General features: G+C 38.9%; 1 protein-coding gene and 1 non-coding gene across 3 annotated transcripts in view; both read left to right on the forward strand.

Moving 5' to 3' along the window:
• Positions 1 to 19,297, forward strand: part of Cfap299 (cilia and flagella associated protein 299) — a 476,454-nt gene that overhangs the window by 207,303 nt on the left and 249,854 nt on the right. The window lies entirely within an intron of this gene.
• On the forward strand, positions 1,244 to 1,373 carry LOC115065278. The gene has a single exon (XR_003845069.1). It is a non-coding gene; the product is annotated as a small nucleolar RNA SNORA17 (small nucleolar RNA).

Here is a 19,297-nt window from a genome sequence, read left to right on the forward strand (position 1 = left end):
TGCAGGGCAGGGATGCTGAGACAGGAGCTGGTGCAGGGCAGGGATACTGAGACAGGAGCTGGTGCAGGGCAGGGATACTGAGACAGGAGCTGATGCAGAGGCCTGGAGAAGCTGCTTTTCCTCTGCATGCTTCCTTTGCTTTCTTAGACCCAGGACCACCAGCCCAGGAGTGGCACCGCCCACAGTAAACTAGGTCCTCCTGCATCAATCATTAACCACCAGAATGTACCCCATGTTTGACCATGGGTCAGTCTTGAAGGAATATTTTATCAGCTGAGACTTTCTCTTTCAAAATGAGTTTAGCTTATGTCTAAATTGACATAAAAGCAGGCAGCACAATTGACTCCTTGTCACAGTGGCACCCGAATTACTATTAACCTACAGCCCTTTCTTTTTTGTTTATACCCAAGATATCATACTAATACTAAGAGCACAATATAAAAATATTCCAAACTTCAAATTTCCCAGCTCTTAAAGGTATAAACACTTTAAAAAGTTTAATCTCTTTAAAGCATCTGAAGTTTCTCTAAAATATTCAAAGCCTCTCTAAAATTTCAAAGTCCAATAAAAAAATGTGTTGCATAGTTTCTTATTTCAGTGGGAGGTACAATCAGGGCATAGTTAAAATCAAGGCCAAGGCAAGCCAAGCTTAACTGTGTAAAACATTCAGTGCTTGATATCTTGGACCCACTCACTGTCCTCTGGGTTCCAAAGGACCTCAGCTACTTCTAGCTCTGGCCTCAGCAGCACACATTATGTCACCTAGACTCCCGTCCTTGATAGGACATCCCATGGTATTTGCATCTCTGAAATGCTGGGGTTTGCCCTGCTACTGGGCTACAGCTTCACCAAGAGCCTTTTCTGGGATTTCTCCAGGGTCTCTGAACCTGTCACATGTAGCAGACTTCACCTTCTCTCCTTGACCCCTTCAATCCTGTGGCTTCAACTTTTGATGAAGCTCTCCGTTCTCCAGTGGCCTCTCCTGTCCACTCTCCATGCAGCCTCTCCACTTTGATCCTTAAATATCTGGATGGCTGCCTGAAAAATTAAACTGAAAAATTTCATAACAATTTTGACAATCTTTATGGCTTGCTTTAAATTCCCATTCTTCAGAACATTTTCCCCCCAAATAAAGTATAGTTATGACATAGTGTTACAATTTTATATTGACAAGATGCTATTACAAAAGATGATAGTTTCCTGTTTATGTTTGTTCATTTTTGCAAATGAATTTAAACTACAACCTACCTGCAGAGGCATTGCAGGTGTGGTTACTGAGTCACATGTGTGTCAGTAAGGTGGCAGACAGAAGAGATGCTATGTCTAAGTTCAGTGTTCTGACCTGTAAATATCTGAATAATTAGTATCCTACTTTCCTTGAAGATTATGAGCGCATGGGGCTTAGACAGGAAGCCCGAGACCACAACCATTTGGGTATTGCATAGGCCTGCAGAGGATGGAGGGGCAGACAACGCCTGAGATGACCCCTTCCCAGGTACTGTAATGCACAGTCAGTGTATAACCCTCCTAAAACCATTCCTGAGATGACCCCAGACACACAGAGACCCCAGGCCCTAAGAAGAGCAAGGGAGTAGTGGAGAAATGGAAGAGAAAGAGAAGCAGAAGGATTTGAGCACAATGAAGAGAGGCAGAACTAGAGACTGAAGGGTACTGAGGTTAGGGAGGTTCTAGCCAGCCTGCCATTGGGGACCATGACTGGGTCCACTGCTCTGCAGCGAGTCTGTCACCACCAAAGGCCAGGTGGACACCTCTAGGCTGGGCTGCCACCCTGGGACTGAGGATTCTTTAGACTGACCCGTTACCTGGGCATCACAGAGAGCTGTTGCTGAAGGCCTTAGTACAAGAGAACTTACTCGAGTGAGATGGAATCTCAGGGTTGTTTTGATTTGCGTTTCCCTGATGACTAAGGATGTTGAACATTTTTTCCGGTGTTTCTCAGCCATTCGGTATTCCTCAGTTGAGAATTCTCTGTTTAGCTCTGTACCCCATTTTTTAATGGGGTTATTTGAGTTTCTGGAGTCCAGCTTCCTGAGCTCTTTGTATATATTGGATATTAGTCCTCTATCAAATTTAGGATTGGTAAAAATCCTTTCCCTATCTGTTGGTGGCCTTTTTGTCTTGTTGACAGTGTCTTTTGCCTTACAGAAGCTTTGCAATTTTATGAGGTCCCATTTGTCAATTCTTGGTTTTACAGCACAAGCCATTGGTGTTCTGTTGAGAAATTTTTTCCCTGTGCCCATATCTTTGAGGCTTTTCCCCACTTTCTCCTCTATCAATTTTAGTGTCTCTGGTTTTATGTGGAGGTCTTTGATCCACTTAGACTTGAGCTTCATACAAGGAGATAAGAATGGATCGATTCTCATTCTTCTACATGATAGCCGCCAGTTGTGCCAGCGCCATTTGTTGAAAATGCTGTCTTTTTTCCACTGGATGGTTTTAGCTCCCTTGTCAAAAATCAAGTGACCATAGGTGTGTGGATTCATTTCTGGATCTTCAATTCTATTCCATTGATCTACATGTCTGTCGCTGTACCAATACCATGCAATTTTTTTTTTTTTTTGTTTTTAAATCACAATTGCTCTGTAGTATAGTCAGAATGGCTAAGATTAAAAATTCAGGTGACAGCAGATGCTGGCGAGGTTGTGGCGAAAGAGGAACACTCCTCCATTGCTGGTGGGATTGCAAGCTTGTACAACCACTCTGGAAATCAGTCTGGCGGCTCCTCAGAAAATTGGACGTAGTACTACCGGAGGATCCAGCAATACCTCTTCTGGGCACATACCCAGAAGATCTTCCAACTGGTAATAAGGACACATGTTCCACAATGTTCATAGCAGCCTTATTTATAATAGCCAGAAGCTGGAAAGAACCCAGATGTCCCTCAATAGAGGAATGGATATAGAAACTGTGGTACATTTATACAATGGAGTACTACTCAGCTATTAAAAACAATGAATTTATGAAATTCTTGGGCAAATGGATGTATCTGGACGATATCATCCTGAGTGAGGTAACCCAATCACAAAAGAAGTCACTAGATATGCACTCACTGATAAGCGGATATTAGCACAGAAACTTAGAATACCCAAGATACATTTTGCAAAACACAAGAAAACCAAGAAGGAAGACCCTTGTGTGGATACTTCATTCCTCTTTAGAATAAGGAACAAAATACCCATGAAAAGATATAGGTACTGAGACAAAATTTAGAGCTAAGATGAAAGGATGGACTATCCAGAGACTACCCTATCCGGGGATCCATCCCATCATCAGCCACCAAACCCAGATACTAATGCACATGCCAGCAAGATTCTGCTGAAGGGACCCTGATATAGCAGCCTCTTATGAGGTTATGCCAGTGCCTGGCAAACACAGAAATGGATGCTCACAGTCAGCTATTGGATGGAACACAGGACCCCCAATGGAGGAGCTAGAGAAAGTATCCAAGGAGCTGAAGGGGGATGCAACCCTGTAGGTGGAACAACAATATGAACTAACCAGTACCCCCTGAGCTCGTGTCTCTAGCTATATATGTAGCAGAAGATGGCCTAATCGGCCATCATTGGGAAGAGAAGCCCCTTGGTCTTGCAAACTTTATATGACCCAGCACAGGGGAATGCCAGGGCCAAGAAGCGGGAGTGGGTGGGTAGGGGAGCAGGGGCGGGGGGAGGGTATAGGGAACTTTAGGGATAGCATTTGAAATGTAAATAAAGAAAATATCTAATAAAAATAAATGAGAGAGAACTGACTCCACCCCTATCCAGCTGCAGGTCTCCAGAGAGCAGCCTGGGAGGATTTATGGGTTGAGACAGCCCCTTAGCATGGAAGAGTGGGAGTCTTGCATTATTACTCATTTCCTGTGTAGTAGGGTGGACCAGGGAGAGATATACTCTTCCCTCTTGCCCCTCACCACCTGCAGCATGTGGGAGACCTGGCCATGGGGTCATGAGAGCAGAAGTCCCTGAGCTAAACCTGGGAGAGTTGGCCCTGCTACTTGTTTACCAAGTGGTGACATGGACAAGAGAGAGATGACAATTCCCTTCACCTGCTTACTACCCATGGCAGACAGGAGAGCAGATCCCAAGATCGTCGGAGTCGTAGTTGTCTCTCACTTGCTGCAGGCTTTTCGAGAGTAGGGCCTGTACCTTGCCTAGGTAGCACAGGCTGTCCAAGAGGAGTGCCAGTGTGAGTCCAGTATTGCTAGAGTAGCAGAGGCCGGAGGCCTCATACTAGACCAATAAGTCCTTTCAAACAAACGACTATTTGGGAGCAAAGAAATGTGGAAACATCGTGACACACTACAGTTTCCACAGGGAGAAACTTGTTTTCTACAACCTCTGTTGGTAGGGAGGTTGTAGGGGTGGAGAGTGGGTGCAGTGGTAGGGGAAGATGAGTGGGATTGGGGTTCACGATGTCAAATTTAAAAAGAATCAATAAAAAGTTGAAAAAAATTGCAAGTAATCTGAGCATATATACTACCAGACCAAAGTTGCATAGTTCTCATCATGTTGATGTAAAATACACCATATATCTTCAGAATGATCAGTTTCAGCTGCCTAGCTTACATTGCATATATCCTAGTTGGGTTTTTCTCAGTTTGACAAAAGCTAGCGTCATTTGAGAAGAGGGTACCTTAATTGAAAAAACTCTCAACCAAATTGGCTTAAAGGCAATCCTGTGTGGCATTTTTGTCAATGAATGGTTGCTATGTGGGAGGGCCCATCCCACTGGTGGCCTAGACTGGTGGTCACTGATGATATCAGAAAGCAGGGTTAGCAAACCATAGGGAGTGAGCCAGTGTGCAGCCTCCTCCATGGCTTTTGTTTCAGGTCCTGACTCCAAGTTTCTGTTCCTGCCTCCCTCCAGTGATAGGATGTAAGCTAAAATAAACCCATTCCTCCTAGAGTTGCTTTGGATCATGATGTTTGTTTTTTTTTTCATAGCAGGAGAAACTCTAGCAAAGACTACATGATCTATTTATATTTGCCTTATTTATATATTTTTTAATCATCTAGAAAACCGAATAAACCAAGTCTAGAAGTGTAAGTACGAAGCAAGAATATAAACTTCATTCACCAAATGAGATCCTTTGAAACATCGTAATGTAGTAGTCACAGATATCTAGCCCAGGGCCAGGTCAGAGTCAGTTGAAGTGAGCTCTGTTGCAAACTTCTTGCTATGTTAATCCTTTCACTTGTCAGTTCCACTATGAGTAAATTTAAGACAGTATTATGTCACCATATATGTCTTAAAGATACAATGAAAAGAGTGTATGCTCTAGTTCACAAATGCTTACTAATTTTGTGAATGTTCAAAAAAGTCTACCTTAGCTTCAGTTAAAGTAAAGGAATCTGGTCTTGAGTATTGATCTTGAGGTTGAAGATATATATGACTAAGCACACCTTTTTATGGTTTGCAGTGACTGGATCATGGAAATACTCTCAGAAGTACAGTCACATTGCATTTAGAGATTGGATTGTGGTTTTGGAAGATAGTACCATGAACTTACTGTACTCTTTAATTGTTTCATTATATTTTGATTGACAAAGAGTTCCATCTAGTGATTGACAGATTAAGTAGAAGTTGCTGATATAAAACATGTGACTCATTCTCTAACATGAAGTGAATAATTTGGACCTAGTGAAATAAACCTAACATTATGTAGTTCACTTAAGTCATTAGAAATCATTTTCATTCTGCCTCCTAGAGGAATCCAATAAAAGGAATTAAGTATAGATACAATTTCTAATCCAAAGATTGTACTTTTGTTAATATATGAAGTGTATCTTGGTCTAGCTTTATAATGTGGTCTAATTTATCTATAAACCATAAAGTTCTGTGACTTAAAATTTTAAAGTATGAAATGACTTTAGTGCTGCTCATAGATTTTTCTTTTAGTTTGTATTGCCTCAGGCACTAATTTGTTCCTGCTTATACTGGATTTTACTGAAGTAGAATCAAGCTGAAGACAGCTTCCTTAGCCTCTGTCCGTGCAGTGTTCCTCTGAGGGCTGCAGAATGATTTCTCCCTGTGAGTTAAGAATTTAGAGGCCGTTTGTAACTTTTCTCTTTTTGTTCTTGGTATAAACAGCTGTTCTATAGTACACAGCTACTTGCAGTCTCTTACTCTGGCTCCTTTATTATTAACTGATATTAGTAATGAAGAAAATAGTTTAAGTCTTTAATTGTGTGAAATGTGCCACTTTATAAAAAACCCATTGTGAATTCCTCAAAACAAAGGTGTGTGCAGTCTGGTCTCTGCAGTGGTGGTGATCTAGTGATGGCATATTGCCTGCTGAATCTGCTCACATGTTTATTATGAATTCCAAACTGGTGCAGTCTCTTTATCTCCTCTAACTTATTCTTGTACATGAAATTAATGAGTGAAACATACACAGTTAATATCTTCTTATTTTATAATATTTAGTTATCTTCCTACGTTTGACTCCAGATTTCTGCCAGGTAATGCAACTGTAACTTGCTAGAAATGAATGTACATGACACATGTGAGTTGAATATAATGATAAGCACTCATTTATTACATATAGAATTATAAAAGTCATGAGCTCTCATTGAATTCCATTACATTAGGCTACCCTACAACCTATGGCCCATTGATATTTTTTCAATTACACGTTTGACAGTAATAAAAATGATAGATTGCCTGGAAGGATTATCATATGTATTCACTAATAGCTAAACCATGAGAAGTAAATCTTACCAGCACTCTTCATTCAATTAACAAAGAATCTCGGTGATATTTTTAAAAATGCCAATTCTTTCCAGGACAGAAGTCATATAATTACAGTACTAACCTTTCTCAAATGGTTTAAGAGATAAAAACATAGTAGCAAATGCCTCTGATTTCAGCTACATGGGAGTTTGAGAGATAGTGAGACCACAAGTTGAAAGGAAAAGAAGGCGACTTAGTAGAACTGTATTTCAAAATAAATATAAAAAGAGTTGAGAATGTAGCTCAGTGGTAGAGTACATATATATGCATCCTGGAAAGCCTCGGCATTGGTCAGTCCTTACTATAGATAGATGATGGATGGGTGGGTGGATGGATGGATAGATAGGTAGAAAGATAGTGTGGTAGTTTGAATAGGTATGGCCCTCCCGTAGACTCACGTATTTGAATGCTTGATTATAGGGAGTGGCACTATAGGTGGGTGTGACCTTGTTGGAGTAGCGATGGCCTTGGAGGAAGTGCACCACTGTAGGGGTAGGCTTTGCTATCCCCTATGCCTAGGCTTTGCCCCGTGTGATACACAGTCTCATTCTGCTGCCTTCGGATTTTAGTTCCTTCTCCAGCATCATGTCTGCCTGGATGCTGCTATGCTTCCCACATGGTGAAAACTGACTAACCCTCTGAAGCTGTAAGCCAGCCCCAATCAAATGCTTTCTTTATAGGAGTTGCCCTGGTCATGGTGTCTCTTCACAAGAATAAAACCCTAACTCACGCAGAGACAGACAGACAGACAGACAGACAGACAGACAGACAGACAGACAGGCAGACAGACAGACAGGCATATAAGCAGGCAGGCAGACAGACTGACAGACAGACAGGAAGAAATTGGGCTCACATGCTGAGATTTCATTCCTTCAGAGGTACAGAGAGGAATTAGAGAAGAACAGGAGCATTTGCTGGCTCAGTTGATCAGCCGACTCATCGTTCACATGTCCTTGACCTTAACATGGAAATCCATCTCTCATTAGATGCCATAGTTGGGCTATCTCCAAAATTTCCTGTCTGACATTAAAGTTCTATCTGTGAGCCAATAAAGCATTTCATTTATAATGACTTGGAAAGTTTTTGATTGGCCTAAGATTTACTTGTCAAAGGAAAGCAAGAAAAGAGGTACAAGTGGAAAATTTTATCAGAAAAATCTGTTCCTAAGATATAGCATTGAGCTTCATATTTGCTCGTAAGTAGGCGAATGTCATTCACTAGTGGCTGTAGAAATATCAGGGTTTGACCAAATTCACTTAGAACAACCTTGTTTCTATTGTAAATCAGGCTGAAGTCAGTGAAGAGATGAAATGGTTCAGTAGAAAAGATTGCTCAGCATCAGTAAATTCCTTGCATACTGTGCTTATGATTGCATAATACCATCTATGGAATGAGATATTCCCTAATGCAACAGACAGGAAGGTATGGCCGCTGTGCCATACCACCCTACTCTTCATTTCTGCAGAAACTATCTGCTAAACCGTTCATCTGTGTAGGGAACTTTATATATACATATATAATTTATTTAATTTATTGAGAAAATGTGCCTACTGTCTAATAGGCATAGGCAGTTAAGTATAAGCATTACATTACAAAAGTAGAAAATTTAATACACTAGCCAAAAAAAAAAAGTGGCTTGGGTCTCCAAACAATAATGAAGAGTATGGTCATCCACCAATAGTGCAGTTGGCTATGTTATAAATTACTTGTTTGTTCTGTAAATATCGGGTATCTAAGACGTGATGTATTATATTCATTAAAAGGTAAAGGGGTGCTATGAAAGGACTCTGAAACAGATGATACCCCTAAATGTTCCTCAAAGAAAGAAAGGGGGAGATGCCATTGTCAGCAAGATGCAGTGGGTATAATTGAATGTACAGTCAAAAGGAGAAGTGATGGACATGCGTTTTTTTCTCCCCTGAAAAATGCCCTTACTTTGGAAAGAAATGGCTGTCAGTAACTGTGCATTCCCTTGGCAAATTATACTGTGCTCCACAATGGCAGCATTTGTCTTTGGTCTGTGGACCTAGGACATTCCCCACTGATGGGACCTTTTCCTATCCAGGTAATAATAAAGTGGTCAGTCATGCAACCAAAAGATCAAGTTTAAAGTCAAAATTAAAGAAGAATTCCCAGCACTCTAACATTTCATGTTGTGTGGAGCTCTCAGCAGCCGGGCTTGTTTAAATGTCATAAGTATGCAAATGAACTACCAGGTTGACATGAAAGACATATGCTGGTAAGGTAGTGTGTTCCACAGAACAGAGAAGAACAAAAACACTAGAACAAGCCTAATAGTGACTTAAAGAGTAATGGATGCCATGTAGCCTCTACATGTCCTCTAAAAACACATGTTCCAGCAGTTCAACTAAAGGTCACAGTGTCTTACTCCGTGGGACCTCCCTGAACAAGCCACATTTACAGTGTGAAATAAGTACCTTTTATTTCTTTAGAATTACAAAGTTGACTATCATGTCTAATTTCAAAAACTGTTGTTTATAACAACAATTAAAAACCAATTAATGTATACTAAGTATATGTGAGGAAATGGTGGCTGTAGGAAACTTTGATGTGCTTAGAGGCCAGGTCTCTGCCTGAGCAAATCTTGCTTTGCCAGATTAGGGAGCTGAAGTGAAAGAGGCATATTATCAACCCTGTGCAGCAAACTACGATCAGGGCTGCTGGGTCTGAAACACCTGATATCAGTCTATCAGTCTCCTGTCGATGGCTACTTGTCTGGGCCAGCCTGATTTACACACACACACACACACACACACACACACACACACACACACACACACACACACAAACACACACCCTTTCAAGAACTTCTTTTATTCAGTTTAAGTGTTCTTCTGTCGAAGGGAGTTAATTTAGAACAAAGAGACCCACCTGAGGAAATTCCAGAGACATTCAAAGATTATGGCTCATCTTATTAATTTAGGTATTTTCAATGCTATAAGCTTTGAATCCAATTTAGCCATTTTAGGTTTTGTCATAGATCTCCCTATAAAAACAGAAGGTAGGTTGATTTGAAATTTGCAAGCAAATGAAGTAGTCTTGTTTCAAAGAGAGATGAGAAGAGACTTTCTGAAATCAAAAACAATGGGACTAACCAGTTGGAATGTTTAAAGCATTTGTCTAAGACTGGAGGATATGAAGACAGCGTTATAGCTCACAACATCTCTGGCTGACTGACGTCTATAGCTTCTGGATTACCAAAATGATCCCATTTCCAGGTGGAAAATTTTATTCTTCTCCTTAGTTTCTATTAAATTTGAGGTCCGATATCACTGTGAGCATATGACTTTGAATGTGTATACTAAAAATGGACTTATGTAGTGGAAGCTTTGTAGTCAATGTGAAGTGGCTTTTCAGAAGTAGATTCCAGTGAGGGGTCCTTAGTACTAGGCATCAAACCTGTAGAGGACTAATGGTAGGTCTTGTGGGCTCCAGAGAGTTCTTCAGCATGTGAGGTGGTATAAAAAGGACAATTGGGGTTTTGATTTACTGTCTCACGGTGTGATCCCTCGCTGTGTTTCTAAACATCTATTGCAGTGAGCTAAAGAAACTAAAAACCATGTTCCTATGCTCTTATATCAACAGTGGAAAACAAAGTGTGATTCTGCATATATGAGGTAGATTGTCATAAGTGAGGGAAAGGGACGTGGGGAGCCATGGGTTAATGCACAGACTTCCAGTACAGACTGACCAACGCGTCGTGGAGATGGCTAAAATATGGCGATGGCCCAAAGAGCAGGGAATGTTCCCAATGCCATGCAAGTTTACACTGAAGCATGCTAAGCTTCAGTCATGACTATTCTATCACACTAAAAACCAAGAGAAAACAACAAACAAAAAAGAAAGACAAAAGAAAAGCCAGTGGTTCCAGATGTGAGGTCCTCCTGGCTCTGTGTGTTGGGTAACTACCTCATAGCTGTGTCCACTAAGCCTGCTTGATTTGTTGCATGCTGTGTGGGTGGTAAGTCCTCAGCTCTGTCGGGAACTCCATGGGTGTGTCAGGACTGGCAGGAAATGTACCCTGGAGCAGGAGCCTACGACAGGCTGTTCCCATGATGCTTTGGCTCTGCTAACTGGGTGTTTCCCAGTCTCCCTTCAGTGCTCACCTGTGTCCAGGTGCCCCTCTGTTGGGACCTGACAGCAGTTACTCTATGCAAACACAACAGTTCTCAACAGAGCCCCTTTGTTTACTTGACTCAATAGCAGCTCCAACGCCTCTTCACGTATTTTTTTCAATGTGTGCTGAGGAATTCACACAATCATGTCTCGGGGCTAGTCCTGGGAATTTGATAATTCCTGGAAATTGGACTCCAGTGGTAACATTAGATATCACCTGTAATACTCGCTGGAATTCTTTGACTATAGTCTATTTTTGTTCTGTGTGTATTTTATGGTTATATTTCCCTCCTGTGTACATACTGCTTATATTCTGTCTCAGAGGGTTACTCAAGATTAATTAGTGTCTCCTGTGTATAAGAAATGACAGCATCTGTAGTTTATCATGGGAAAACATATCAATTATCTTTGCTCAATCAAATCCAGATGAAAATATTGTATATTTCAGTGCAAGTGTTAAAGAAATATACTAAGAAAGTGCCTTGTCCCTGAATTAGTCTGAATAACAATGTTCTTAATATAAATTTTAATATCAGTTATATTACATGAGTTTAAGAAATTTTATTATTTGAATTAGTTATCTTGAACATCCAACAATTAGAAAGTGGTGGAGCAATTATATCTGTACTTGAAAAAACTATGTTATACAACTATATCTATCACATTCCAGAGATTACTAATAGGAGTGTATACAGTAATGTGCCAACCACGGTTGGTAATTTTATACAACCAAACAAAGCCTGCGCACCATGAATGATCTGTTACTATTACTCAGTGTAATTTAGAAATGTCCATGCCGAGTCAAGTGCGCTTGTCTGTGGGCCTGAGTGAAACTACTACGGAAGGGTTATTACCTTTATTTTTATAGCTATTTCCACTGTCCCACTAATGATAATGAGTAAATATAGTTACTTCACATTAAAAGCTAAAGAGTAAATGAATTTAGAATTGAGACTCAATTATTCTCCTTAGTCATTTTTCCCACTAAAAAGTATGATCTTTTTATCTGCCTGTGCATATTCTTCGTTGCTCTGAGGAGCTCCTTTTCCTCAGCCTGATTCCTCACGTAATTTCAGGTGTGTTGGTAACAGTAGCAGGGAAATCGAGCACGTGTCACAGCATTTCATGAAGATAGGTCAGATGGGAAGGGCGCTGGAAGAATTCCCGTGCTCCTTCCTTGAGTGTATTCTGAATGGCATTTGAAGATTTTTACGCTGGAAACAGCTGGTTTCTCTGTAATGGCTCAACGTGTGACTCTGGGCTCATGGCCTAGCTTCACGAGGCAATGTTTTTCAGGATTTAATATAAAATGAATTAATTTTTAAACTTAATTTATTCAATGAAAAAATAGGAAGAAATGTTAAATACAGAGTATCTCTCCCTCTTTCCAGTAGCAGAGGCGACTTTGTTTGCTCTCGCCCTCAACCCTAATGACCTCTGTCCCCAGAAACACTGCCTCTCCTTCCTTTCTTTCAGAAATCTTCTGATAAATAAGATCTTTTTTTTTTTTTTTTTCTGTATCAAAACACGGCAAGCCTTGGTAAAGCAAAATTCCTGGTCTTTTCCACCACTCCCTTCCAACATCTGCCACCTCGGTGAATGGTCTAATCACTCCCCCAGCTGTGCAAGGCTAACTCTGTTTCCAGCAGTGGACTCTCACCCCCACGTGGTGTGCTGTCTTCAATCAGGCCTGGCTCTTTCACCTCCATTCCTCCTACCACACTCATGGCTGACTAGCCTACCTTACTTTTAACATCCAATGCTTTCCCTTTTCCACATCTGTTCTCTGGAAAGTCATAAAATCAATCTCAACACTACTTTAATTTTCATCTTCATTTCTCACTTGTCTTAGTATAGTATCTCCAGGAGCTCCCTAAGCTGAGCAGCCTCTCCTCTATGCCTGGGCCTCGGCACACATAGTCCCCACTTTCTTGTTTCATCACTGTATCAGTTGCTAAACCTTAAGATCTTAGTTCCAGGGTTTTGGTTTTTTTTTTTTTTTTTTGAGAAATGCTTTCCAAAGTAGATAAATTTGCTTTTAGTTCTTATTGTACCAAATTCCTCTCCTTAGTTATTGCAATGGATAAAACCAAACATTTGTTTCTTGTAGTGACAATCCTGGAATTTTTGTTTCTTAAATACCACAGAAGTATTATAAGTATGTTTTTTTGTTTGTTTTGTTTTGTTTTGTTTTGATCCCAGGTGTGGGGATGTGGGGCCCGCTCTGGACTGTCCCCAGCAGCTGACTATGACTCAGCTTGTGCTCTAGCAGAGGTGTGGTTTTGCCAGCTGCAGTTGATTTTTGTGACTGTATGACATTTAGAAACCTGGGAACTTCTCAGAGTAGATAGAAGTGCTGAAGCCCAGAGAGGTGGGGTTGGTGGTTATGGCTGATTTTGGAGTTTGGTTGTGGTTTTTTAGTAGTTGTGCTCAAAGAAAAAAACAAAGGGAAAGAAATTAGATTCAGGGATCTTTCTTTCTCCCCCGTTGTTCTTTCTCTCCTCTCTGGTGATAGGGGGCCAAACCTGAGGTTTGGGGGTGGGAGGATAAAGGATGGGAAAAGGAAGACCCTTCAAAGTAATGAAGAGCTGCTGCAGTTTCTGTGAGCTGATTTTCTGTGTATAGAAGAAATCTCAGATAGTTCATCCTTGTATTTCTAGTGACGAGAGCCAAGAGTATTACAAGGGTTCAGTGCATATTTATTGAATAAATGAATGAAGAGATTGATGTTCATGGAAATTCAGAAGTCTATCACTGTTCTTTTGATAATTTGCAATTTGATAACATTCACCTTCTGAAACTGCGAAAAGTGGTCATTCAGATACTTCGAATAATAATTGGAGTAGCAATGTAAAAATGAAGGACACTGGCCTTCTTTGTTTAAGATGAAGCATTCAACATTGGCAACTCATGCTTGCCAGTTCCCCCTTAGATCCTTGTTCTCTAATTTTATATATTTTTATGTATGCTGTCCTAGACAACTCTATATATGTCTTCATAATTATCTCTGTATGCTGATGTGTAAATGCCACTTTGTTTTGACGATTTGTTACTTTAAGAATATTTTTCTGAGTCTCACTGTAGGAAAATGACAAAACACCCAGAATTGGACCCCAAGTGAAGTCTCTTCTTTCCTAAGAGGCAGACTGCATGTGCTGCAAAAGCATCGTTGTCAGACGCACACGGAGCCTTCTGAAATTTATCTATTTATTGACAATGGTTTGTCTTGGTCTTTTTGCTGTGTTAATCGAATACCATGGTTGGGGAAACTAAACAATTTGTATTTGGCACAGTTCTCAAAGATGTGACTACAATGTGCCAGTACAGTGTGGGTCTTCCAGAGAATGTCTCAAATGACTGGCTTCTATTGTGTCTCCAAAGGACGGGGATTTCTTGTAAGGATACTCATTCTATTCTGGGGCCACACTCGCTTTAGCTATTTATCTCTCAAAGACCCTACTATCAAGAATCAGCTTAGCCCTTCAATATATAAATTTTTAGGGAAGCAAACACTATATCTATAGCGTGTATAGAAAATACACACACACATACACACACACACATATACATTCAGTTTTGAGAATTAATAATGCTTTTCATATGACAAAATATTCCATATTTCTACGTATGTACTAAGTTAATCCTCTTTATGGTTTCATTGCAGTTCATTATATGACTGTATGGTCATCTGTACAGTCACCTACTGGTGGTGACATGAAATTGGTTGTAAATATGTACAACTTATACTACGAATATATAAGCATTGTATACATTTATATAGGAGAAATTGAACAAAGAAATTTTCATCTTTTAAATGTTGTGAGCTATGATGAAAACTCTTTTCATGGAAGTTAAATTTTCTTATTCATGAGACTAAGAACCCTAAAGAGGGAACACTGATTTCTACGGTAACGTGGTTCTCTAGGTTGAGGCCCCTAGAAATTCTGGTAACAATTTGGGGAAACTGAGAATTTAGGATTTTAATTTGGCTGTCATATAACTTGGAGGATAAAGGATTAACAGAAGCCTAGCAGCTAGCTGGGAAGCTACTGTGTCCCCTCGGTTAGCTGTGAGCTTGGGGAGAGGTGCTTGCCTCTGTCACTTGCGTTCCTTTGTACTCTCCTTGGTCCTATGACTCAGGGTCAAGGGTCCCTTGTGCAATTTCTCATAAGCAGTAACAGGTGAAGCTAGGACAAATGGTTCGTGCAAACATGCACACAAAAGGTCTCCTTAGAACCTGTGTGTGCTCACTGGGGCTGGAGTGGTATTGATTTCTCTGTTAAGTGTCCAGAATTAGCTGGACCTTGACACGCATGTTTCTTTCAACTGTTTAGCTTTCAGGACTCAGCTTTTGAACACACTATTTACCGAGAAGGCAGCACCCTTTCTAAACGTGGTGGCATCTTTGAACCACAAGTTAATGAAAATGGAGGATTTTAACTGCCAAACCACAACAGTGCCTCCAGTGTCTGTCATCTTGCTTTGAGCTGGTGCAAAGGCATGTGTTTTGCATCTGTATTAGAGAAGTTAGCCTTGACATTCCTTCATCCCATGCAATATTTGTTAAATAAAAGGAAAAGAAAGGGGCAGGCATGCTTCACCCAGATGTGATATTTAGGCAGCTTGGAAATTCTTCCCCTTGCCTTTCCTGTCACAATGCAGCACTCACCAGCACTGACCTCCTGCATCCAATTAAAATCGATGATTGCTGGTGACTTATTATCCAGATTCCTAATCAGTTAATTACAATAGACCTACTGTGCAGAACAAGAGTACTACATTACATTTGGATGGAAGCTTTATTCTTTGTTTCGTGTTTACAAAATCAATTTAATAACTGCTCTTCCATGAGCCACTGGCACTTGTAAATATTTTTAAAGGGTAAGAAAATCCCCGAATCTTTTTTTCAACTTTTATGAGAAGACAAGGTCATGTGTCAAAACCTGATCGTATTTACTTTTGCAAACCCACACACATTCGTTCTTCTTGGTAGAAACCACTGACTTCTCTCAATCTGGCTTCATCTTCTGTAGGAAGTCTCCAAGGGGCTTTGTTCTTCCTACCTCCTGCTTCCTTCCTTCTTATGAAACTTCTCTTCCTCCATCTGTTCCCTGTCCCCCTTTCTCATTTCTCTTCTCTCTTAAAAATGTAAATCAAGAAAAGAAAACATCTAATAAAAATAAATAAATAAAAATGTAAGTCATATTTACTTCTATTAATCAGATAGCAATGAAAAACTCATTGAAATTGATAAGAGTTTATATTTTATTCTCCGATATGATATCACTAGGGTGGTTTTGAACTATATGGAATCAATGGGAAAGGTTTGAACTGACTACCTTGATTACTATTTCTTTCAAAAAATAATCAGAAATATGTGTGTGTGTATATGTATGTGTGTTTAGTTGAAGAAAAATGATAAGAACAAAGTTTGCATTCAAGAATATTTCTTCCTAAAGTGGTACTGATCATGTAATAAATTACATTGAGTACTTCTATGCAAGATTTTGGTTTCAATATACAGTTTAGAAAGGGCTCAAGCCTTGAGCTAGTTTATAAAATATTATTTTGAAATAATTGAAAAAATGTGTTGCAAAACATTTTTGCATTTGTAAAGCACAGAAGTATTTATTCTTGGAGAAATTAGACCATTAAGTAAACATTCTCTTTCAATTGTTGTGCACATGGCTGATCTTATCACTGTTTTTAACCAAATGGATAAACTGTATCTTTGTACTAACATATATGAAAAGAAAAATTCACTTCTGTCCATTTGCCTTTATGTAATTTTTTAAAAAAATTAAATTGATTCTGTTATGAAACACTTAATCTAAACTTAATACATTCTAAGATTCTATACATTCTAATGTGTATATGTATGTGTATAACATTTATAAATACTCAACTTCCTGTGAGTATGCAGATATATGTGTCTAGCTGGGCAATTTGACATATGATTAAATATATAAATAAAGATACACATATTAATATTTCTCAATTAGCTCTACTTGTGAACTATATAAACAAATGTTTAGAGTCTCCTATTGAGTAATACATATTCCTTAAAGGAATATGTCTTTTCATATTTCATAAAGGAATATCTTTTCATTATGCTTCTGGACCTTGTACCATTTGCTACAAATTGGGAAAATCAGTAAGTATTTATTATATTAGTAAATAGCTTGCCTTTCAAAGAGCTCAGTCCATCAGTTACATCTCAGACATTTCTGTTTGGCCCATGCTTTTGTAACCATAGTTAAAAACAGAAGCAATATTTTAATAACAGTCTTAAGATGATATCTTATGAATTTAAAGATATTTAAGTATATTCTACATTTTGTATTTATAACAGAAGGCCAAATACTTTCAAATAATGAGTTTGTAAGTAATGCTATAAATCCATACTTAATGACTGCCTGAACTGTGAAATGGCTCATCATTCCTGAATCTTTGTTTCTGATTTCCATGTCATAGCCGCTTACTCTGAGTGATGCAGGATTCCTGTCCATGTGCACTGACTTCCTGAGGTCAGCTTGCATGCTCATCAAGAGATACTTGTATTTGTATTCAATGTTTTCCTGTAATAGATGTACTTGCTACTTTTCTATTAAGTTTCATGCTTAATTATTCATATGAATGAATCAGATATATAAGGGGTTATATATGTAGATGAACAGATGCCAATAGAATATTAGAAAATGTTTTGCTAGAATTGTGATTGCATTGGGTGGAGGGGACAAAAGTTGTACATATCTAGACAATTATTATGATTAAGTAATTTCTGAAGTATCTCTAATTCCTTATATACCAAAAGGGAATAATAATAGATTTTATTTTTTTATTTGGAATAGGCTGTAGTTTGTGTAAAGCAAATAATGAATTCTGAAGAATGGCCATCCTCTAATATGCCTAGACAAGGTCATAACCATCATGAAAAAAAAATGCAACTTCAATTACATGTGCTTGTGTTACACAGACCACAGTTTACAGTCACTTCTAGGTCCTCTCTGACTGTTCTTATAAGAACATGACTCTGCAAAGTCTAGCTGTGTCTGGATCAGCAATCTTTAATGCCTCAGGAGGATGCAGTGAAAAAATTGCTGGGACTGAAAAACAAGATTTTAAAAACCCTTTATCATTCCTGACTTTATTGTATGAGTAGTTATTTATTACCTTGCTATGATACAATGTAAAAAAATTTATACCTAAGAAAAATAGTAAAATAGTACAGTTGATCACCAAGAAGACAAATATTCTGATATTCTAATTTCAAATGTCTTATATAATCTTAATTTTTTCCTGATTAAGTACCTTTACAAAAGTTATGAAGATGAACCTACCTAAAAGCTTTTAAGATATATTTTATTATATTGAGGACCTACACAATGCACATCTTTAAAGAATTACATCACCAAAAATGCTTCAGTTACTCTAATTGAGAATATATAAAAGTGATCATGACTTTGCCTAAGCTTGAAAAAACAGTATTAAAACATCCCCTTTACAAAGGTGGTGAGCAGTTTCCACTACGTGGCTAAAGGGCACCTCACCAAGAAACCAAGACTTAAGGAGCTGCAACTACAGATTAGCCCAGCATGTGCAAACATGAAGACCTGAGTTCAAACCTCAGCCCATACATAAAGGCTGGACACTGTGCTATGCCCTAAAAATCCTAACACTAGGGAAATGGACACAGGAGGATTCATGTACATTGTTGGCCAGGCTTGCCAAAGGCATGAGCTTCAGGTAGAGCTAGAGAACCTATTCCCCTGCAAATAGAGGAGAGAGCAGCCAAGGAAGATGATTGATAATAACTTCTGACATCTATGCATGTGCATACATGTATATTACATACATGTACAAAAGAAACTAACACATAAACCTTAAGCTAGCCTGAAAAACGAACAACAAAACGAAAACAAAGATCTGCGTTTTAACCAATGGCTGCTGGGCAAGGAGAGTTAATATTTTTCAGGGATGAGAGCACAGAGGAGTTACCCAAGCTGCAGTAAGTCGATGGTCCCACATCCATTTACATGCAAGTAGCCCCAAATGGCCTTAGTGGGTATTAGATTTTTTATATATATATAAAATACATCCATATATAATATCTCAATAAGATATTATAGATAATATATATATAATAGATAATATTATACAACGTATATATCTATATATATATCTACATATATATATATAAAGCTAAGAGCACATGAAGTATGATGGGAAAAGAGAGAAGAATTGGAGGTAGGGAGTGGTAGATTTCATCAATACACAATATATGTACATCTGAGTATTAAATTAAAAATGTAACTTAAAAACTGAGCAATTGATAAGTGGATATTAGCTCAGAAACTTAGAATACCGAAGATACATTATGCAAAACAGAAGAAAACCAAGAAAGATG

The sequence above is a fragment of the Mus pahari genome, chromosome 13, assembly GCF_900095145.1.
Source record: "Mus pahari chromosome 13, PAHARI_EIJ_v1.1, whole genome shotgun sequence".
In the NCBI taxonomy this organism is placed as follows: domain Eukaryota; kingdom Metazoa; phylum Chordata; class Mammalia; order Rodentia; family Muridae; genus Mus; species Mus pahari.